Genomic DNA, 20,723 nt, shown 5'->3' with positions numbered 1-20,723 from the left:
TTATACGTTATATACTATTACCTTATAACGTATAACGTTATATACTATTACGTTATAACGTATAACGTTCTGTAGCTCTACGATATTACGTATAACGATATAAACTATTACCTTATAACGTATAACGTTAAGTAGCATTACGTTATAACGTATAACGTTATATACAATTACCTTATAACGTATAACGTTATGTAGCATTACGTTATAACGTATAACGTTATATACTATTACCTTATAACGTTATACGTTATGTAGCATTACGTTATAACGTATAACGTTATATACAATTACCTTATAACGTATAACGTTATGTAGAATTACGTTATAACGTATAACGTTATATACTATTACCTTATAACGTTATACGTTATATACCATTACCTTAAACGTATAACGTTATATACTATTACGTTTTAACGTATAACGTTCTGTAGCACTACGATATTACGTATAACGTTATATACTATTACCTTATAACGTATAACGTTATGTAGCATTACGTTATAACGTATAACGTTGTATACTATTACGTTATAACGTATAACGTTATGTAGCATTACGTTATAACGTATAACGTTGTATACAATTACGTTATAACGTTACATACTATTAGCTTATTTCCTATAACGTTGTATACTATTACCATATAACGTATAACGTTGTATACTATTACGTTATAACGTTACATACTATTAGGTTATTACCTATACCGTTGTATACTATTACCATATAACGTATAAAGTTATGTAGCATTACGTTATAACGTATAACGTTATATACTATTACCTTATTACGTATAACGTTATGTAGCATTACGTTATAACGTATAGCGTTATGTAGCACTACGTTATAACGTATAACGTTAAATACTACTACCATATAACGTATAACGTTATGTAGCATTTCGTTATAACGTATAACGTTATGTAGCATTACGTTATAACGTATAGCGTTATGTAGCACTACGTTATAACGCATAACGTTATATACTATTGCCTTATAACGTATAACGTTATGTAGCATTACGTTATAACGTATAACGTTATATACTATTACCTTATAACGTATAACGTTATGTAGCATTACGTGATAACGTATAGCGTTATGTAGCACTACGTTATAACATATAACGTTATATACTATTACCTTATAACGTATAACGTTATATAGCATTACGTTATAACGTATAACGTTGTATACTATTACGTTATAACGTTACATACTATTAGCTTATTTCCTAAAACGTTGTACACTATTACCATATAACGTATAACGTTATGTAGCATTACGTTATAACGTATAACGTTATATACTATTACGTTATAACGTACAACGTTATATAGTATTACCTTATAACGTATAACGTTATGTAGCATTACGTTATAACGTATAACGTTATATACTATTACCTTATAACGTATAACGTTATATACTATTACCTCATAACGTATAACGTTATGTAGCATTACGTTATAACGTATAACGTTATATACTATTACCTTATAACGTACAACGTTATGTAGCATTACGTTATAACGTACAACGTTATATACTATTACCTTATAACGTATAACGTTATGTAGCATTACGTTATAACGTATAACGTTGTATACAATTACGTTATAACGTTACATACTATTAGCTTATTTCCTATAACGTTGTATACTATTACCATATAACGTATAACGTTATGTAGAATTACGTTATAACGTATAGCGTTATGTAGCACTACGTTATAACGTATAACGTTATATAATATTACCTTATAACGTTATACGTTATATACTAATACCTTATCACGTATAACGTTATATACTATTACGTTATAACGTATTACGTTCTGTAGCTCTACGATATTACGTATAACGTTATATACTATTACCTTATAACGTATAACGTTATATACTATTACGTTATAACGTATAACGTTAAATACTATTACCTTATAACGTTATACGTTATATACTATTACCTTACAACGTATAACGTTATATACTATTACGTTATAACGTATAACGTTCTGTAGCTCTACGATATTACGTATAACGTTATAAACTATTACCTTATAACGTATAACGTTAAGTAGCATTACGTTATAACGTATAACGTTGTATACTATTACGTTATAACGTTACATACTATTAGCTTATTACCCATAACGTTGTATACTATTACCATATAACGTATAACGTTATGTAGCATTACGTTATAACGTATAACGTTATATACTATTACCTTATAACGTATAACGTTATGTAGCATTACGTTATAACGTATAACTTTATATACTATTACCTTATTACGTATAACGTTATGTAGCATTACGTTATAACGTATAGCGTTATGTAGCACTACGTTATAACGTATAACGTTATATACTACTACCATATAACGTATAACGTTATGTAGCACTACGTTATAACGTATAACGTTATATACTATTACCTTATAACGTGTAACGTTATGTAGCATTACGTTATAACGTATAACGTTACATACTATTACCTTAGAACGTATAACGTTATGTAGCATTTCGTTATAACGTATAACGATATGTAGCATTACGTTATAACGTATAGCGTTATGTAGCACTACGTTATAACGTATAACGTTATATACTATTGCCTTATAACGTATAACGTTATGTAGCATTACGTTATAACGTATAACGTTATATACTACTACCTTATAACGTATAACGATATATACTATTGCCTTATAACGTATAACGTTATGTAGCATTACGTTATAACGTATAACGTTGTATACTATTACGTTATAACGTATAACGTTATGTAGCATTACGTTATAACGTACAACGTTATATACTATTACCTTATAACGTATAACGTTATGTAGCATTACGTTATAACGCATAGCGTTATGTAGCACTACGTTATAACGTATAACATTATATACTATTGCCTTATAACGTATAACGTTATGTAGCATTACGTTATAACGTATAACGTTATATACTATTACCTTATAACGTATAACGTTATGTAGCATTACGTTATAACGTATAACGTTGTATACAATTACGTTATAACGTTACATACTATTAGCTTATTTCCTATAACGTTGTACACTATTACCATATAACGTATAACGTTATGTAGCATTACGTTATAACGTATAACGTTACATACTATTACCTTATAACGTATAACGTTATATACTATTACCTTATAACGTATAACGTTAAGTAGCATTACGTTATAACGTATGATGTTGTATACTATTACGTTATAACGTTACATACTATTAGCTTATTTCCTATATCGTTGTATACTATTACCATATAGCGTATAACGTTATGTAGCATTACGTTATAACGTATAGCGTTATGTAGCACTACGTTATAACGTATAACGTTATATACTATTACCTTATAACGTTATACGTTATATACTATTACCTTATAACGTATAACGTTATATACTATTACGTTATAACGTATAACGTTCTGTAGCTCTACGATATTACGTATAACGATATAAACTATTACCTTATAACGTATAACGTTAAGTAGCATTACGTTATAACGTATAACGTTATATACAATTACCTTATAACGTATAACGTTATGTAGCATTACGTTATAACGTATAACGTTATATACTATTACCCTATAACGTTATACGTTATATACCATTACCTTAAACGTATAACGTTATATACTATTACGTTTTAACGTATTGCGTTATGTAGCACTACGTTATAACCTATAACGTTATGTACTATTACCGTATATCGTTACACGTTAAATACTGTTACCTTATAACATTATACGTTATATGCTATTACCTTATAACGCATAACGTTATGTAGCATTACGTTATTACGTACAACGTTATATACTATTACCTTATAACGTCTAACGTTATATGCTATTACCTTATAACGCATAACGTTATGTAGCATTACGTTATTACGTACAACGTTATATACTATTACCTTATAACGTCTAACGTTATGTAGCATTACGTTATAACGTATTGCGTTATATAGCACTACGTTATAACGTATAACGTTATATACTATTACCATATAACGTATAACGTTATGTAGCATTACGTTATACCGTATTACGTTATATACTATTACCTTATAACGTATAACGTTATATACTATTACGTTATAACGTATAACGTTCTGTAGCACTACGATATTACGTATAACGTTATATACTATTACATTATGACGTATAACGTTATATACTATTACGTTATAACGTATAACGTTCTGTAGCACTACGATATTAGGTATAACGTTATATACTATTACGTTATAACGTATAACGTTATGTAGCATTTCGTTATAGCGTATAACGTTGTATACTACTACCATATAACGTATAACGTTATGTAGCATTACGTTATAACGTTACATACTATTAGCTTATTTCCGATAACGTTGTACACTATTACCATATAACGTATAACGTTATGTAGCATTACGTTATAACGTACAACGTTATATAGTATTACCTTATAACGTATAACGTTATGTAGCATTACGTTATAACGTATAACGTTATATACTATTACGTTATAACGTATAACGTTCTGTAGCATTACGTTATAACGTACAACGTTATATAGTATTACCTTATAACGTATAACGTTATGTAGCATTACGTTATAACGTATAACGTTATATACTATTACCTTATAACGTATAACGTTATATACTATTACCTTATAACGTATAACGTTATGTAGCATTACGTTATAACGTATAACCTTATATACTATTACCTTATAACGTGTAACGTTATGTAGCATTACGTTATAACGTATAACGTTATATACTACTACCTTATAACGTATAACGTTATGTAACATTACGTTATAACGCATAGCGTTATGTAGCACTACGTTATAACGTATAACGTTATGTAGCATTACGTTATAACGTATAACGTTATATACTATTTCCTTATAACGTATAACGTTATGTAGCATTACGTTATAACGTATAACGTTGTATACAATTACGTTATAACGTTACATACTATTAGCTTATTTCCTATAACGTTGTACACTATTACCATATAACGTATAACGTTATGTAGCATTACGTTATAACGTATAACGTTATATACTATTACCTTATAACGTATAACGTTATATACTATTACCTTATAACGTATAACGTTAAGTAGCATTACGTTATAACGTATAACGTTGTATACTATTACGTTATAACGTTACATACTATTAGCTTATTTCCTATAACGTTGTATACTATTACCATATAACGTATAACGTTATTTAGCATTACGTTATAACGTATAGCGTTATGGAGCACTACGTTATAACGTATAACGTTATATACTATTACCTTATAACGTTATACGTTATATACTATTACCTTATCACGTATAATGTTATATACTATTACGTTATAACGTATAACGTTCTGTAGCTCTACGATATTACGTATAACGTTATAAACTATTACCTTATAACGTATAACGTTAAGTAGCATTACGTTATAACGTATAACGTTGTATACTATTACGTTATAACGTTACATACTATTAGCTTATTACCTATAACGTTGTATACTATTATCATATAACGTATAACGTTATGTAGCATTACGTTATAACGTATAACGTTATATACTATTACCTTATTACGTATAACGTTATGTAGCATTACGTTATAACGTATAGCGTTATGTAGCACTACGTTATAACGTATAACGTTATGTACTATTACCGTATATCGTTATACGTTAAATACTGTTACCTTATAACGTATAACGTTATATACTATTACGTTATAACGTATAACGTTAAATACTATTACCTTATAACGTATAACGTTATATACTATTACCTTATAACGTCATACGTTATATACTATTACCTTATGACGTATAACGTTATATACTATTACGTTATATCGTATAACGTTCTGTAGCTCTACGATATTACGTATAACGTTATAAACTATTACCTTATAACGTATAACGTTAAGTAGCATTACGTTGTAACGTATAACGTTGTATACTATTACGTTATAACGTTACATACTATTAGCTTATTACCTATAACGTTGTATACTATTACCATATAACGTATAACGTTATGTAGCATTACGTTAAAGCGTATAACGTTATATACTATTACCTTATAACGTATAACGTTATGTAGCATTACGTTATAACGTATAACTCTATATACTATTACCTTATTACGTATAACGTTATGTAGCATTACGTTATAACGTATAGCGTTATGTAGCACTACGTTATAAAGTATAACGTTATATACTACTACCATATAACGTATAACGTTATGTAGCATTACGTTATAACGTATAGCGTTATGTAGCACTACGTTATAACGTATAACGTTATATACTATTGCCTTATAACGTATGACGTTATGTAGCATTACGTTATAACGTATAACGTTATATACAATTACCTTATAACGTATAACGTTATGTAGCATTACGTTATAACGTATAACTTTATATACTATTACCTTATTACGTATAACGTTATGTAGCATTACGTTATAACGTATAGCGTTATGTAGCGCTACGTTATAACGTATAACGTTATATACTATTGCCTTATAACGTATAACGTTATGTAGCATTACGTTATAACGTATAACGTTATATACTATTACCTTATAACGTATAACGTTATGTAGCGTTACGTTATAAAGTATAACGTTATCTACTATTACCTTATTACGTATAACGTTATGTAGCATTACGTTTTAACGTATAACGTTATATACTATTACCTTATAACGTATAACGTTATGTAGCATTACGTTATAACATATAACGTTATATACTATTACCTTATAACGTATAACGTAATGTAGCATTACGTTATAACGTATAACGTTGTATACTATTACGTTATAACGTTACATACTATTAGCTTATTTCCTATAACGTTGTACACTATTACCATATAACGTATAACGTTATGTAGCATTACGTTATAACGTATAACGTTATATACTGTTACGTTATAACGTATAACGTTATATAGTATTACCTTATAACGTATAACGTTATGTAGCATTACGTTATAACGTATAGCGTTATGTAGCGCTACGTTATAACGTATAACGTTATATACTATTGCCTTATAACGTATAACGTTAAGTAGCATTACGTTATAACGTATAACGTTGTATACTATTACGTTATAACGTTACATACTATTAGCTTATTACCTATAACGTTGTATACTATTATCATATAACGTATAACGTTATGTAGCATTACGTTATAACGTATAACGTTATCTACTATTACCTTATAACGTATAACGTTATGTAGCATTACGTTATAACGTATAACGTTATATACTATTACCTTATTACATATAACGTTATGTAGCATTACGTTATAACGTATAGCGTTATGTAGCACTACGTTATAACGTATAACGTTATATACTATTACCTTATAACGTATAACGTTATGTAGCATTACGTTATAACGTATAGCGTTATGTAGCACTACGTTATAACGTATAACGTTATATACTATTGCCTTATAACGTATGACGTTATGTAGCATTACGTTATAACGTATAACGTTATATACAATTACCTTATAACGTATAACGTTATGTAGCATTACGTTATAACGTATAACTTTATATACTATTACCTTATTACGTATAACGTTATGTAGCATTACGTTATAACGTATAGCGTTATGTAGCACTACGTTATAACGTATAACGTTATATACTACTACCATATAACGTATAACGTTATGTAGCACTACGTTATAACGTATAACGTTATATACTATTACCTTATAACGTGTAACGTCATGTAGCATTACGTTATAACGTATAACGTTACATACTATTACCTTATAACGTGTAACGTTATGTAGCATTACGTTATAACGTATAACGTTATATACTACTACCTTATAACGTATAACGTTATGTAACATTACGTTATAACGCATAGCGTTATGTAGCACTACGTTATAACGTATAACGTTATGTACTATTACCGTATATCGTTATACGTTAAATACTGTTACCTTATAACGTATAACGTTATATACTATTACGTTATAACGTATAACGTTAAATACTATTACCTTATAACGTATAACGTTATATACTATTACCTTATAACGTCATACGTTATATACTATTACCTTATGACGTATAACGTTATATACTATTACGTTATATCGTATAACGTTCTGTAGCTCTACGATATTACGTATAACGTTATAAACTATTACCTTATAACGTATAACGTTAAGTAGCATTACGTTGTAACGTATAACGTTGTATACTATTACGTTATAACGTTACATACTATTAGCTTATTACCTATAACGTTGTATACTATTACCATATAACGTATAACGTTATGTAGCATTACGTTAAAGCGTATAACGTTATATACTATTACCTTATAACGTATAACGTTATGTAGCATTACGTTATAACGTATAACTCTATATACTATTACCTTATTACGTATAACGTTATGTAGCATTACGTTATAACGTATAGCGTTATGTAGCACTACGTTATAAAGTATAACGTTATATACTACTACCATATAACGTATAACGTTATGTAGCATTACGTTATAACGTATAGCGTTATGTAGCACTACGTTATAACGTATAACGTTATATACTATTGCCTTATAACGTATGACGTTATGTAGCATTACGTTATAACGTATAACGTTATATACAATTACCTTATAACGTATAACGTTATGTAGCATTACGTTATAACGTATAACTTTATATACTATTACCTTATTACGTATAACGTTATGTAGCATTACGTTATAACGTATAGCGTTATGTAGCACTACGTTATAACGTATAACGTTATATACTACTACCATATAACGTATAACGTTATGTAGCACTACGTTATAACGTATAACGTTATATACTATTACCTTATAACGTGTAACGTCATGTAGCATTACGTTATAACGTATAACGTTACATACTATTACCTTATAACGTATAACGTTATGTAGCATTTCGTTATAACGTATAACGTTATGTAGCATTACGTTATAACGTATAGCGTTATGTAGCGCTACGTTATAACGTATAACGTTATATACTATTGCCTTATAACGTATAACGTTATGTAGCATTACGTTATAACGTATAACGTTATGTAGCATTATGTTATAACGTATAACGTTATATACTATTACCTTATAACGTATAACGTTATGTAGGATTTCGTTATAACGTATAACGTTATATACTATTACCTTATAACGTGTAACGTCATGTAGCATTACGTTATAACGTATAACGTTATGTAGCATTACGTTATAACTTATAACGTTATGTAGCATTATGTTATAACGTATAACGTTATATACTATTACCTTATAACGTATAACGTTATGTAGCATTACGTTATAACGTATAACGTTATATACTATTACCCTATAACGTATAACGTTATGTAGCATTACGTTATAACATATAACGTTATATACTATTACCTTATAACGTATAACGTTATGTAGCATTACGTTATAACGTATGACGTTGTATACTATTACGTTATAACGTTACATACTATTAGCTTATTTCCTATAACGTTGTACACTATTACCATATAACGTATAACGTTATGTAGTATTACGTTATAACGTATAACGTTATATACTATTACGTTATAACGTATAACGTTATATAGTATTACCTTATAACGTAAAACGTTATGTAGCATTACGTTATAACGTATAACGTTATATACTATTACCTTATAACGTATAACGTTATTTACTATTACCTTATAACGTATAACGTTATGTAGCATTACGTTATAACGTATAATGTTATATACTATTACCTTATAACGTATAACGTTATGTAGCATTCCGTTAAAACGCATAACGCTATATACTACTACCTTATAACGTATAACGTTATATACTATTGCCTTAGAATGTATAACGTTATGTAGCATTACGTTATAACGTATAACGTTATATACTATTACCTTGTAACGTATAACGTTATGTAGCATTACGTTATAACGTACAACGTTATATACTATTACCTTATAACGTATAACGTTATGTAGCATTACGTTATAACGCATAGCGTTATGTAGCACTACGTTATAACGTATAACGTTATATACTATTGCCTTATAACGTATAACGTTATGTAGCATTACGTTATAACGTATAACGTTATATACTATTACCTTATAACGTATAACGTTATATACTATTACCTTATAACGTATAACGTTATGTAGCATTACGTTATAACGTATAACGTTATATAGTATTACCTTATAACGTATAACGTTATATACTATTACCTTATAACGTATAACGTTATGTAGCATTACGTTATAACGTATAACGTTATATACTATTACCTTATAACGTATAACGTTATGTAGCATTACGTTAAAACGTATAACGTTATATACTACTACCTTATAACGTATAACGTTATATACTATTGCCTTATAACGTATAACGTTATGTAGCATTACGTTATAACGTATAACGTTATATACTATTACCTTGTAACGTATAACGTTATGTAGCATTACGTTATAACGTACAACGTTATATACTATTACCTTATAACGTATAACGTTATGTAGCATTACGTTATAACGCATAGCGTTATGTAGCACTACGTTATAGCGTATAACGTTGTATACTACTACCATATAACGTATAACGTTATGTAGCATTACGTTATAACGTTACATACAATTAGCTTATTTCCGATAACGTTGTACACTATTACCATATAACGTATAACGTTATGTAGCATTACGTTATAACGTACAACGTTATATAGTATTACCTAATAACGTATAACGTTATGTAGCATTACGTTATAACGTATAACGTTATATACTATTACGTTATAACGTATAACGTTCTGTAGCATTACGTTATAACGTACAACGTTATATAGTATTACCTTATAACGTATAACGTTATGTAGCATTACGTTATAACGTATAACGTTATATACTATTACCTTATAATTTATAACGTTATATACTATTACCTTATAACGTATAACGTTATGTAGCATTACGTTATAACGTATAACGTTATATACTATTACCTTATAACGTGTAACGTTATGTAGCATTACGTTATAACGTATAACGTTATATACTACTACCTTATAACGTATAACGTTATATACTATTGCCTTATAACGTATAACGTTATGTAGCATTACGTTATAACGTATAACGTTATATACTATTACCTTATAACGTATAACGTTATGTAGCGTTACGTTATAACGTACAACGTTATATACTATTACCTTATAACGTATAACGTTATGTAGCATTACGTTATAACGCATAGCGTTATGTAGCACTACGTTATAACGTATAACGTTATATACTACTGCCTTATAACGTATAACGTTATGTAGCATTACGTTATAACGTATAACGTTATATACTATTTCCTTATAACGTATAACGTTATGTAGCATTACGATATAACGTATAACGTTGTATACAATTACGTTATAACGTTACATACTATTAGCTTATTTCCTATAACGTTGTACACTATTACCATATAACGTATAACGTTATGTAGCATTACGTTATAACGTATAACGTTATATACTATTACCTTATAACGTATAACGTTATATACTATTACCTTATAACGTATAACGTTAAGTAGCATTACGTTATAACGTATAACGTTGTATACTATTACGTTATAACGTTACATACTATTAGCTTGTTTCCTATAACGTTGTATACTATTACCATATAACGTATAACGTTATGTAGCATTACGTTATAACGTATAGCGTTATGGAGCACTACGTTATAACGTATAACGTTATATACTATTACCTTATTACGTTATACGTTATATACTATTACCTTATCACGTATAATGTTATATACTATTACGTTATAACGTATAACGTTCTGTAGCTCTACGATATTACGTATAACGTTATAAACCATTACCTTATAACGTATAACGTTAAGTAGCATTACGTTATAACGTATAACGTTGTATACTATTACGTTATAACGTTACATACTATTAGCTTATTACCTATAACGTTGTATACTATTATCATATAACGTATAACGTTATGTAGCATTACGTTATAACGTATAACGTTATATACTATTACCTTATTACGTATAACGTTATGTAGCATTACGTTATAACGTATAGCGTTATGTAGCACTACGTTATAACGTATAACGTTATGTACTATTACCGTATATCGTTATACGTTAAATACTGTTACCTTATAACGTATAACGTTATATACTATTACGTTATAACGTATAACGTTAAATACTATTACCTTATAACGTATAACGTTATATACTATTACCTTATAACGTTATACGTTATATACTATTACCTTACGACGTATAACGTTATATACTATTACGTTATAACGTATAACGTTCTGTAGCTCTACGATATTACGTATAACGTTATAAACTATTACCTTATAACGTATAACGTTAAGTAGCATTACGTTGTAACGTATAACGTTGTATACTATTACGTTATAACGTTACGTACTATTAGCTTATTACCTATAACGTTGTATACTATTACCATATAACGTATAACGTTATGTAGCATTACGTTAAAGCGTATAACGTTATATACTATTACCTTATAACGTATAACGTTATGTAGCATTACGTTATAACGTATAACTTTATATACTATTACCTTATTACGTATAACGTTATGTAGCATTACGTTATAACGTATAGCGTTATGTAGCACTACGTTATAAAGTATAACGTTATATACTACTACCATATAACGTATAACGTTATGTAGCATTACGTTATAACGTATAGCGTTATGTAGCACTACGTTATAACGTATAACGTTATATACTATTGCCTTATAACGTATGACGTTATGTAGCATTACGTTATAACGTATAACGTTATATACAATTACCTTATAACGTATAACGTTATGTAGCATTACGTTATAACGTATAACTTTATATACTATTACCTTATTACGTATAACGTTATGTAGCATTACGTTATAACGTATAGCGTTATGTAGCGCTACGTTATAACGTATAACGTTATATACTATTTCCTTATAACGTATAACGTTATGTAGCATTACGTTATAACGTATAACGTTATATACTATTACCTTATAACGTATGACGTTATGTTGCGTTACGTTATAACGTATAACGTTATCTACTATTACCTTATTACGTATAACGTTATGTAGCATTACGTTTTAACGTATAACGTTATATACTATTACCTTATAACGTATAACGTTATGTAGCATTACGTTATAACATATAACGTTATATACTATTACCTTATAACGTATAACGTTATGTAGCATTACGTTATAACGTATAACGTTGTATACTATTACGTTATAACGTTACATACTATTAGCTTATTTCCTATAACGTTGTACACTATTACCATATAACGTATAACGTTATGTAGCATTACGTTATAACGTATAACGTTATATACTGTTACGTTATAACGTATAACGTTATATAGTATTACCTTATAACGTATAACGTTATGTAGCATTACGTTATAACGTATAGCGTTATGTAGCGCTACGTTATAACGTATAACGTTATATACTATTGCCTTATAACGTATAACGTTAAGTAGCATTACGTTATAACGTATAACGTTGTATACTATTACGTTATAACGTTACATACTATTAGCTTATTACCTATAACGTTGTATACTATTATCATATAACGTATAACGTTATGTAGCATTACGTTATAACGTATAACGTTATCTACTATTACCTTATAACGTATAACGTTATGTAGCATTACGTTATAACGTATAACGTTATATACTATTACCTTATTACATATAACGTTATGTAGCATTACGTTATAACGTATAGCGTTATGTAGCACTACGTTATAACGTATAACGTTATATACTATTACCTTATAACGTATAACGTTATGTAGCATTACGTTATAACGTATAGCGTTATGTAGCACTACGTTATAACGTATAACGTTATATACTATTGCCTTATAACGTATGACGTTATGTAGCATTACGTTATAACGTATAACGTTATATACAATTACCTTATAACGTATAACGTTATGTAGCATTACGTTATAACGTATAACTTTATATACTATTACCTTATTACGTATAACGTTATGTAGCATTACGTTATAACGTATAGCGTTATGTAGCACTACGTTATAACGTATAACGTTATATACTACTACCATATAACGTATAACGTTATGTAGCACTACGTTATAACGTATAACGTTATATACTATTACCTTATAACGTGTAACGTCATGTAGCATTACGTTATAACGTATAACGTTGTATACTATTACGTTATAACGTTACATACTATTAGCTTATTACCTATAACGTTGTATACTATTATCATATAACGTATAACGTTATGTAGCATTACGTTATAACGTATAACGTTATATACTATTACCTTATAACGTTATACGTTATATACTATTACCTTACGACGTATAACGTTATATACTATTACGTTATAACGTATAACGTTCTGTAGCTCTACGATATTACGTATAACGTTATAAACTATTACCTTATAACGTATAACGTTAAGTAGCATTACGTTGTAACGTATAACGTTGTATACTATTACGTTATAACGTTACGTACTATTAGCTTATTACCTATAACGTTGTATACTATTACCATATAACGTATAACGTTATGTAGCATTACGTTAAAGCGTATAACGTTATATACTATTACCTTATAACGTATAACGTTATGTAGCATTACGTTATAACGTATAACTTTATATACTATTACCTTATTACGTATAACGTTATGTAGCATTACGTTATAACGTATAGCGTTATGTAGCACTACGTTATAAAGTATAACGTTATATACTACTACCATATAACGTATAACGTTATGTAGCATTACGTTATAACGTATAGCGTTATGTAGCACTACGTTATAACGTATAACGTTATATACTATTGCCTTATAACGTATGACGTTATGTAGCATTACGTTATAACGTATAACGTTATATACAATTACCTTATAACGTATAACGTTATGTAGCATTACGTTATAACGTATAACTTTATATACTATTACCTTATTACGTATAACGTTATGTAGCATTACGTTATAACGTATAGCGTTATGTAGCGCTACGTTATAACGTATAACGTTATATACTATTGCCTTATAACGTATAACGTTATGTAGCATTACGTTATAACGTATAACGTTATATACTATTACCTTATAACGTATAACGTTATGTTGCGTTACGTTATAACGTATAACGTTATCTACTATTACCTTATTACGTATAACGTTATGTAGCATTACGTTTTAACGTATAACGTTATATACTATTACCTTATAACGTATAACGTTATGTAGCATTACGTTATAACATATAACGTTATATACTATTACCTTATAACGTATAACGTTATGTAGCATTACGTTATAACGTATAACGTTGTATACTATTACGTTATAACGTTACATACTATTAGCTTATTTCCTATAACGTTGTACACTATTACCATATAACGTATAACGTTATGTAGCATTACGTTATAACGTATAACGTTATATACTGTTACGTTATAACGTATAACGTTATATAGTATTACCTTATAACGTATAACGTTATGTAGCATTACGTTATAACGTATAGCGTTATGTAGCGCTACGTTATAACGTATAACGTTATATACTATTGCCTTATAACGTATAACGTTAAGTAGCATTACGTTATAACGTATAACGTTGTATACTATTACGTTATAACGTTACATACTATTAGCTTATTACCTATAACGTTGTATACTATTATCATATAACGTATAACGTTATGTAGCATTACGTTATAACGTATAACGTTATCTACTATTACCTTATAACGTATAACGTTATGTAGCATTACGTTATAACGTATAACGTTATATACTATTACCTTATTACATATAACGTTATGTAGCATTACGTTATAACGTATAGCGTTATGTAGCACTACGTTATAACGTATAACGTTATATACTATTACCTTATAACGTATAACGTTATGTAGCATTACGTTATAACGTATAGCGTTATGTAGCACTACGTTATAACGTATAACGTTATATACTATTGCCTTATAACGTATGACGTTATGTAGCATTACGTTATAACGTATAACGTTATATACAATTACCTTATAACGTATAACGTTATGTAGCATTACGTTATAACGTATAACTTTATATACTATTACCTTATTACGTATAACGTTATGTAGCATTACGTTATAACGTATAGCGTTATCTAGCACTACGTTATAACGTATAACGTTATATACTACTACCATATAACGTATAACGTTATGTAGCACTACGTTATAACGTATAACGTTATATACTATTACCTTATAACGTGTAACGTCATGTAGCATTACGTTATAACGTATAACGTTACATACTATTACCTTATAACGTATAACGTTATGTAGCATTTCGTTATAACGTATAACGTTATGTAGCATTACGTTATAACGTATAGCGTTATGTAGCGCTACGTTATAACGTATAACGTTATATACTATTGCCTTATAACGTACAACGTTATGTAGCATTACGTTATAACGTATAACGTTATGTAGCATTACGTTATAACGTATAACGTTATGTAGCATTTCGTTATAACGTATAACGTTATATACTATTACCTTATAACGTGTAACGTCATGTAGCATTACGTTATAACGTATAACGTTATGTAGCATTACGTTATATCTTATAACGTTATGTAGCATTATGTTATAACGTATAACGTTATATACTATTACCTTATAACGTATACCGTTATGTAGCATTACGTTATAACGTATAACGTTATATACTATTACCCTATAACGTATAACGTTATGTAGCATTACGTTATAACATATAACGTTATATACTATTACCTTATAACGTATAACGTTATGTAGCATTACGTTATAACGTATAACGTTGTATACTATTACGTTATAACGTTACATACTATTAGCTTATTTCCTATAACGTTGTACACTATTACCATATAACGTATAACGTTATGTAGCATTACGTTATAACGTATAACGTTATATACTATTACGTTATAACGTATAACGTTATATAGTATTACCTTATAACGTATAACGTTATGTAGCATTACGTTATAACGTATAACGTTATATACTATTACCTTATAACGTATAACGTTATTTACTATTACCTTATAACGTATAACGTTATGTAGCATTACGTTATAACGTATAATGTTATATACTATTACCTTATAACGTATAACGTTATGTAGCATTCCGTTAAAACGCATAACGCTATATACTACTACCTTATAACGTATAACGTTATATACTATTGCCTTAGAATGTATAACGTTATGTAGCATTACGTTATAACGTATAACGTTATATACTATTACCTTGTAACGTATAACGTTATGTAGCATTACGTTATAACGTACAACGTTATATACTATTACCTTATAACGTATAACGTTATGTAGCATTACGTTATAACGCATAGCGTTATGTAGCACTACGTTATAACGTATAACGTTATATACTATTGCCTTATAACGTATAACGTTATGTAGCATTACGTTATAACGTATAACGTTATATACTATTACCTTATAACGTATAACGTTATGTAGCATTATGTTATAACGTATAACGTTATATACTATTACCTTATAACGTATAACGTTATGTAGGATTACGTTATAACGTATAACGTTATATACTATTGCCTTATAACGAATAACGTTATGTAGCATTACGTTATAACGTATAACGTTATATACTATTACCTTATAACGTATAACGTTATGTAGCATTATGTTATAACGAATAACGTTATATACTATTACCTTATAACGTATAACGTTATGTAGCATTACGATATAACGTATAACGTTATATAGTATTACCTTATAACGTATAACGTTATATACTATTACCTTATAACGTATAACGTTATGTAGCATTACGTTATAACGTATAAGGTTATATACTATTACCTTATAACGTATAACGTTATGTAGCATTACGTTAAAACGTATAACGTTATATACTACTACCTTATAACGTATAACGTTATATACTATTGCCTTATAACGTATAACGTTATGTAGCATTACGTTATAACGTATAACGTTATATACTATTACCTTGTAACGTATAACGTTATGTAGCATTACGTTATAACGTACAACGTTATATACTATTACCTTATAACGTATAACGTTATGTAGCATTACGTTATAACGCATAGCGTTATGTAGCACTACGTTATAACGTATAACGTTATATACTATTGCCTTATAACGTATAACGTTATGTAGCATTACGTTAAAACGTATAACGTTATATACTACTACCTTATAACGTATAACGTTATATAGTATTACCTTATAACGTATAACGTTATATACTATTACCTTATAACGTATAACGTTATGTAGCATTACGTTATAACGTATAACGTTATATACTATTACCTTATAACGTATAACGTTATGTAGCATTACGTTAAAACGTATAACGTTATATACTACTACCTTATAACGTATAACGTTATATACTATTGCCTTATAACGTATAACGTTATGTAGCATTACGTTATAACGTATAACGTTATATACTATTACCTTGTAACGTATAACGTTATGTAGCATTACGTTATAACGTACAACGTTATATACTATTACCTTATAACGTATAACGTTATGTAGCATTATGTTATAACGTATAACGTTATATACTATTACCTTATAACGTATAACGTTATGTAGCATTACGTTATAACGTATAACGTTATATACTATTACCTTGTAACGTATAACGTTATGTAGCATTACGTTATAACGTACAACGTTATATACTATTACCTTATAACGTATAACGTTATGTAGCATTACGTTATAACGCATAGCGTTATGTAGCACTACGTTATAACGTATAACGTTATATACTATTGCCTTATAACGTATAACGTTATGTAGCATTACGTTATAACGTATAGCGTTATGTAGCACTACGTTATAACGTATAACGTTATATACTATTGCCTTATAACGTATGACGTTATGTAGCATTACGTTATAACGTATAACGTTATATACAATTACCTTATAACGTATAACGTTATGTAGCATTACGTTATAACGTATAACTTTATATACTATTACCTTATTACGTATAACGTTATGTAGCATTACGTTATAACGTATAGCGTTATGTAGCACTACGTTATAACGTATAACGTTATATACTACTACCATATAACGTATAACGTTATGTAGCACTACGTTATAACGTATAACGTTATGTAGCATTACGTTATAACTTATAACGTTATGTAGCATTATGTTATAACGTATAACGTTATATACTATTACCTTATAACGTATAACGTTATGTAGCATTACGTTATAACGTATAACGTTATATACTATTACCTTATAACGTGTAACGTCATGTAGCATTACGTTATAACGTATAACGTTACATATATTATTACCTTATAACGTATAACGTTATGTAGCATTTCGCTATAACGTATAACGTTATGTAGCATTACGTTATAACGTATAGCGTTATGTAGCGCTACGTTATAACGTATAACGTTATATACTATTGCCTTATAACGTATAACGTTATGTAGCATTACGTTATAACGTATAACGTTATGTAGCATGACGTTATAACGTATAACGTTATGTAGCATTATGTTATAACGTATAACGTTATATACTATTACCTTATAACGTATAACGTTATGTAGCATTACGTTATAACGTATAGCGTTATGTAGCACTACGTTATAACGTATAACGTTATATACTATTGCCTTATAACGTATGACGTTATGTAGCATTACGTTATAACGTATAGCGTTATGTAGCACTACGTTATAACGTATAACGTTATATACTATTGCCTTATAACGTATGACGTTATGTAGCATTACGTTATAACGTATAACGTTATATACAATTACCTTATAACGTATAACGTTATGTAGCATTACGTTATAACGTATAACTTTATATACTATTACCTTATTACGTATAACGTTATGTAGCATTACGTTATAACGTATAGCGTTATATAGCACTACGTTATAACGTATAACGTTATATACTACTACCATATAACGTATAACGTTATGTAGCACTACGTTATAACGTATAACGTTATGTAGCATTACGTTATAACTTATAACGTTATGTAGCATTATGTTATAACGTATAACGTTATATACTATTACCTTATAACGTATAACGTAATGTAGCATTACGTTATAACGTATAACGTTATATACTATTACCTTATAACGTGTAACGTCATGTAGCATTACGTTATAACGTATAACGTTACATACTATTACCTTATAACGTATAACGTTATGTAGCATTTCGTTATAACGTATAACGTTATGTAGCATTACGTTATAACGTATAGCGTTATGTAGCGCTACGTTATAACGTATAACGTTATATACTATTGCCTTATAACGTATAACGTTATGTAGCATTACGTTATAACGTATAACGTTATGTAGCATTACGTTATAACGTATAACGTTATGTAGCATTATGTTATAACGTATAACGTT

This window comes from Bombus fervidus, chromosome 6 (genome assembly GCF_041682495.2).
Source record: "Bombus fervidus isolate BK054 chromosome 6, iyBomFerv1, whole genome shotgun sequence".
NCBI classification, from domain to species: Eukaryota; Metazoa; Arthropoda; class Insecta; order Hymenoptera; family Apidae; genus Bombus; species Bombus fervidus.
The sequence above is the reverse complement of the archived record's forward strand: the minus strand, read 5'-3'. Positions refer to the sequence as shown.